Source organism: Artemia sp. Qi Xiang Cuo, chromosome 17, assembly GCF_049724085.1.
Source record: "Artemia sp. Qi Xiang Cuo chromosome 17, ASM4972408v1, whole genome shotgun sequence".
Classification (NCBI taxonomy): domain Eukaryota; kingdom Metazoa; phylum Arthropoda; class Branchiopoda; order Anostraca; family Artemiidae; genus Artemia; species Artemia sp. Qi Xiang Cuo.
In genome coordinates, this window is record NC_142810.1 from 2,102,982 (window position 1) to 2,110,065 (window position 7,084).

Sequence of the window (7,084 nt, forward strand, 5' to 3'; positions counted from 1 at the left end):
CCCCCAGGTCATAACTTATAACACCTGCCCTCGGGCCCTGGGTGGGGGGGGGGGCTGTGTTGACCCCTGAGTTTTCGTTATATGGTTTTGAACTATTTAAAAAAAAGCTATCTCAAAGTTCTGATCGGATGGGTTTGAGTAAAAAAAGAGCGTGGGGGGGGGGGGCTAGGTGCCCTCTAATCTTTTTTGACTCATAAAAGTGAACTAGAAATTTAAATTTCCAATCAAATGAACCCTCTTTGATGCTAATAGGAGCATCCCTTCCATAAGACCCATATATGCCCCCAGGGCATAACTTGCAACGCCTGCCCCCGGGCCCTGGGGGGTTTTGTCGACACCATAATTTTTGTTCTATGATCTTTGAACTATTTTTAACAAAATAGCTATCTTAAAGTTTCTATTGGATGTATTTGGGAAAAACGGGTTTGGGGAGGGAGCTGGTTACCCTCCAATATCTTTTAACGCTTAAAAAGTGAACTAGAACTTTCAATTTTCAATCAAATGAGCCCTCACTGAAGTTTATACGAACATTCCTTCCATAAGAAAAATATAAGGCCCCAGTGTATAACTTAAAAACCTTGCCCTGAAGACTGTGGGGGGAGTATCCTGCTCAAACAAATGATTTCCAGAACTTTCAACTTCGTTGAACAAAATGGCTATATCAAAATTTTGATTGGATGTGTTTGGGGAAATGGTGGGTTTGGAAGGGGTGTCAGTTACCTTAGAATCACTTTCGACTATTAAAAAGGGAACTAGCCATTTAAATTTTCAATCGAATGAGCCATTTCTAAAGTTTCTACGACAACGTTGCCTATACAAAACCTTATATGCCCCCAGGGCATAACTTACAACCCTTGCCCTGAGGGCTGTGGGGGAGTTGTCATCCTCAAAGACCTATTTTCCAGAACTTAAAAATTAGTTTAATAAAATGGATATCTCAAAATTTTGTTTGGATGTGTTTGGGGAAAGGTGGGCGTGAGATGGGGGTTAGTTGGCCTCCAATCAATTTCGAATATTAAAAAGGGCACTAGACATTTGAATTTCCAATCGAATGAGCCCTTTTTGATGTTTCAAAGACAACACTTTCTATAAAAACATTATATGCCCCCAGGGCATAGCTTAAAACCCTTGCCCTGAGGGTTGTGGGGGAGTGTCGTCCTCAAAAACATATTTTCTATCTGGAAATCAACTACGCTGAACAAAATGGCTATCTCAAAATTTTGATTTGATGTGTTTTGGGGAATGATGGGCGTGGGGGGGCTAATATCCCTCCAGTCACTTTCGACTATTAAAAGGGGCACTAGAACTTTCGTTTTACAATCGAATGAGCCCCCTTTGCAGTTTCTTCGACGACCCCTTCCATATGAAGTGCCTCTGGGGGAAAAGAATAGTAAATAAATAAATAATAATAAAACATTGGAGCCGTATGGCCTTTACTATAGGCAACGCTATAGCGTTGCCTCTGATAAGCAGAAAATATTACACAATATGCAGGAAAATGTCTCTATCTCATAAATTGGGCATAGAATCCTGTTTTAAATTTTACACATTTAGTTGCTGTTGATTTAATATTGACAGAGTATATACCCTATGCCCTTAATGTGCAAATATTTACCTAGAACTGCCTCCTGGATCTAAATATAACCTTCATTTTCATTGAAAATGAACTTTACCCCCACCCCCATGATGTGCAAATATAAGCCTATACCCTGATTTTGATTTATTTATGGGTCGGGGTAAAGTTCATTAGTGATGCAAATGAATGTTATATTTAGATCCAGAGTGCAATTCTGGGTATATTTTCGCACATTACGTGGAGCAAAACAGATTCAGCATGGACCTTATTTTGCTCCAAAGTGCAAGTTAAGGTAATATATTGGGTGGGGATATATACTCTGTTTATATATAGATGCTAATGAATTCATGAATTTCTTAGAAAAACTGGTAAAACAAGGAAATGAGTGAAGATGAAGATTCTGCCATTGCAGAATGTGTTAATTAGGATTATTCTGCATATTGTCAAGTAAGAAGTGTTTTCTTAATTTGTTTGTTTGTGAAAAGCCCTTTTTGAGATTCAGAGGGATCAGAGGGTGAATACCCCCCATACCTTGTATTTTCCCTAAATTGTATTTTCATTCAATTGGAAATTGAAAGGGCTAGTACCTTTTTTTATTAGTCAAAAGTGATTGTAGGGCAACTAGCCCCCCCTCACGCCCATCAATTTCCAACACACATCTAATCAAAATTTTGAGATAATGATCTTGTTCAACGTAGTTGAAAATTGTGGAAATTATGTCTTTGAGGATGACAACCCCCCCCCCTCTACGGCCCTCAGCGCATGGGTTGAAAGTCATGCCCCAAGGGTATGTAAGGTCTTTAAGGAAAGGGTGGTGGTAAAAACTCCGGAATGAGCTCATTTGATTGGAAATCAGATGTTCTAGGTTCCTTTTTAGGAGCCCCCTTTAAAGCCCTCAGCGCAAGGGTTGTAAGTTATGCCCCGAGGGCATATAAGGTTTTTATGTAACCTTAATCAGAAGTCCTAGTGTCCTTTTTTACGAGTGAATGATCAAAGGGTGGATACTCCCCCACACCTCGCATCTTCCCGAAGTGCATCTGACAGAAACTTTGAGATTACTATTTGTTGTCGTAGAAACTTTTAAAAAGGCTCATTCGATTGGAAATTGGGGGGAAACTAGCCCTCTCCCACGCCCACCATTTCCCCAAACTTATCGAATCAAAAGTTTGAGATGACCATTTTGTTCAACGTAGTAGACAAGTCTGAAAATTATGTCTTTGAGGATGACTACCCCCCCCTACAGCCCTCAGGGTAAGGGTTTTTCTTTCTTTAAGGGTTGTAAGTAATGCCCTTGGGGCATATAAGTCATATAAAGAAAAGGTGATCGTATAAACTTCGGAGAGGGCTCATTGGATTGGTAATCAGAAGTCCTAGTGCCCTTTTTAAGATTCAGAGTGATCTGAGGGTGGATCCCCCCCACATCTGGTATTTTCCAGAAATGTATCTGCTAGACATTTTGAGATAGACATTTGTTGTATTAGAAACTTCGGAAAGAGCTCATTCGATTGGAAATTGAAAGGGCTAGTGCCCTATCTAATAGCCAAAAAAGATTTGAAGATAACCAGCCCCCCTCCCAAGCCCACCATTTCTCCAAATACATCCAATCAAAATTTTGAGATAGTCATTTTTGTTCAACGTAATTGAAAGGTCTGGAAATTATGTCTTTGACAATGACGACCCCAACAGCACTCAGGGCATGGGTCGTAAGTTATACCCTGGGGGCATATAAGGTTTATATAGAAAACGTAATCGTATAAACTTCGGAGGGGGATTATTGGATTGGTAATCAGAACTTCTAGTGCCTTTTTTTAGATTCAGGGGGATCAGAGGGTGGATACGTCCCCCCACCTTGTATTTTCCCGAAATGAATCTGATAGAAATTTTGAGATGGCCACTGGTTGTCGTAAAAACTTCGAAAAAGGTTCATTCGATTAGAAATTGAAAGGGCTAGCGCCCTTTTTATTAGTCAAAAGTAATTTGAGGGCAACAAGCCCCCCTCCCCTCACTCCCATCAATTTCCAAGACACATCTAATCAAAATTTGTCGATAGCCATTTTGTTCCGCGTTGTTGAAAAGTGTGGAAATTATGTCTTTGAGGATGGCAACTCCCTCCTCCACAACCCTCAGCGCAAGGATTTTAAGTTATGCCCCGAGGGCATATAAGGTTTTTATGGAAATGGTGGTGGTAAAAACTCCAGAATGGAGTTTTTACCTCCAGAACTTCTTTTACTTTCATAATTGAAAAATTATCAAGCCTTTAAGGACTAAATATCAGTATATGTCAGTTAAACTGACAATCCACGGTTATATGTTTTTCAGTGAAGTGCAAATTATGTTCTGGTCTTGAAGGCATGGGGGTTACCATCCCTACTTATATTAAGTCCATATACGTCTGTCAAGTCATATGTCACTACAACATCACTATCATCATCTGGAGACAAACAAGCCATTTTGATAATCGCAACTAAATGGAAATTCTGGGCTTTTATAAAATTTCGAAGTTTTTCGAGGGAGAGCAAATCTAGCCATCTCGAATCATTCTTTTATGAGCCCAGCTCAGCCACTATCAGTGGCCAGGTTCATGCTTCCATGAAGGAGAAGCTGTACAATGTACAAGTTAGTTCTGTTTGTATTTGTGCCGGTTTTGTATAAGGACTTGGGTAAAGGTGCATCCTAGTTTCCCCTGATAAAAACAGCTTATTTCTAACTGTTTATTATTCAGTCAATTGGGCTGTCACATTGCAGAGATACTGTCCAGTAGATGCAGAATATAAACAACTGACTTCTTACTGCATACCCCAGTCGTATGTACAGGGGCTCTACACCCTACACTACAGGGGGAACTAAACTGCACCTTTACCAGGATTTGCCTTATTTTATCAAGTTCTAAATTCAAATTCAAAGCCTACACAAACCATATTCCTATAGACTATGCAGGATTGTCCATGAAAATAGTACTTAGAATTTGCGACAGGAATGATTCTTATATTCAGATAGAACATCAAACAGTAAAGGGCAGTTGAGCCAAGAGCAAACAGTATGCAGCCTTAATGAGTACTTTGAATAACAGACAATAGAAACACCCAACTTTCTTCAATTTGTAGTATCATTTTAGAAGCTGAAAGTAGTGTAATAATGGGACCACTTTCTATTTGAGTGCCTCTAGAAGCTTTCCTTACCTTTCTTTGCCTAACAGATTTTTAGCTTTCTAGAATTTGGCTATTGACCAAAGTTCTCTCTACATAAATTAGTGTCTGGAACCATGACTGACACTCTTGGGAGTGCATTGGATTTTTTGCACCCTGAAACTTTTGTGATGCTAGAGCTGAGTTTTTTGGAACCCCTGTTGCAGGATTGGGTTAGACCACAATTAGCTTCAAAGAATGATGTGCACCTTATGAAAATTAATATACCCTGGCCATCAATGAGGAGACGTCTCTAAAAGCAATTTTATGTTTGCAATATTTGTTGTCTTTTCAGCATAAAAAACTGCTGTAAATTATCCCTATGGTCATTCAGTGCATTGACCTTCAATTTTTAAATACACTCAAAATAAAAAGCTAGTATGGCTTATACTCAATAACAATTACTGAGTCAGTGAAATTTTTAGGTTCAGCTACTGGAAGAATATTCTGGAAAATGGGACTGCCCAAGAGGACAATTCCAGTGCCACCATATGGCTGCACTCCTGTTACATGCCCAGAACAGCATTTCGAGTACAGACCTACCTTGCTCCTGGAGGAAGAAAAACAATGAAGACAAACTGAAGTCCAAACCAACAGAAGCTTTGTTCCTTCCAAAGCCGTTTTTAAACGACTCACTCCTGGAAGAAACCCTGACAGGCAGCTATGTTGACAAAGTGAAATCCTTGCTGAGCAAACATTGCTCAAGTTCCCCCCTTAACTGGGTAGTCAATGTACCAAACCCAGATATAGGTGAGATTAATAACCTAGTAGTAGAAAACATTATAGGCAGTGCTGTGCTAAGTGGCGGTTCTGACATTCCTAGTTTGGTTTCTGCCCTAAAGCTAAGTTCAAGTCAACTTGCAATGGTTAGCTTGGAGACTGTTGGCCAGACATCAAACTATAATTGGTTAAGGTTAAGAAAGGCCAGAACTACTGTCAGTAGCTTTTCAGATGTCTTGGCTTGTATTGCCCGAAGACGCCCACCCTCTAACACCCCCATGAAAGCCTTGATTGGAGGAGATCTTGGAGAGGATTTAAGCAAAGTAGGTCTCTTTTGTGGGGAAAAATACATGAAGCTGATGCAATCAAGGTAAGAATAAACACAGTTTTCATTTTTATTCTCCTTTTATTACAGCTTTCATGCCCTCACTTTTAAAGATGCTTGTCCTTAAGTAATAGTTGCCACTAGTCATGGCAACAATTTATTTAATCTGTCTGTCTAATTGATAGTCTAAGGTTTTTCATTGAACCCCCTATCCGGATCTATTGACTCCCACCTTCGAAGCAGTACTGTCCAACACAAGAGGTGGATCTAGAAAGCAAATTTTTTTGTTTGGGTAGCACCTGGCAAAACGAGCCAAAAATAACCATAATGGCGCTGGTTTTTGAACTGCTGTTTAATAAAAAAAAAATATTAAGAAAATCTTGCTAGTAGCCTATCTTTTTTTCACTTTTTCTGCACTGTTTTGTTAGGAAATGTCAGAAAAATCTACGAAAGGTTTTAGTATTAACATAGGTCGGTAGTTTCTTTTAGACGAACATCTTCAGCTTTTCTCAAGTAAATGTGTCCTTTCGTCTATTTTTAGATTGTTGAATGTAAGGGTAAGTTCAGACGTTCAGGAATTCCCATTCCTCCTATGGGAATTCCGGTAGAGAGTTTCGTAATTCCCATTTGGAATTTGGCTAGGATTTTTTTCTAGCTTTTCCGTACGGAGGGCTGAAGTGATTGGGAATTTGGGACGGAATTTTTAAATTTGGAAACATGTCAATTGTTGGGAAATATAAAATTTCTTTTTGTATTATTATTTCATGACTAAAATGACTAGTCGCAAAACTAGGCATTCACAGTGCTAGATTGTATCTTCAAATAAATACAATCCCTGATGGAGTTTTGTTGATACCTGTCTTGAAATTAATTTATCTGAATAAAATATACTGTTTATGGGGCAGTAGTGAAAATGGTAAAATTCAACTTTAGCTATTTTGGGCTATCTTGGAAATGGGTTAGGTTAGGAAAATGAAACTTTCAGGGATAGGTCTACAGGCTAAATATATATCCTGGAAAGGTATTTTGAAGTACCTATCTCCACTCCTTCTCTCTCTAGAGGGTCAGGTAAAATTCTACTTTAGTGTTGTAAAATGTATTTAGGGTGTTTATGTGGTGTAGTCGTAGATGCCTTTATTTCTCCCTTTATAGGGGAGGTAAACTCTGGCCCTAAGGTAATTAAACTTTGGTAGTGTGCCTTAGGCAATGACCGTACTAATGAGGCTTACCAACTGGGTATGTTCGAGGGGCTAAAGATAGATCGTAGAGAGGTTGGCT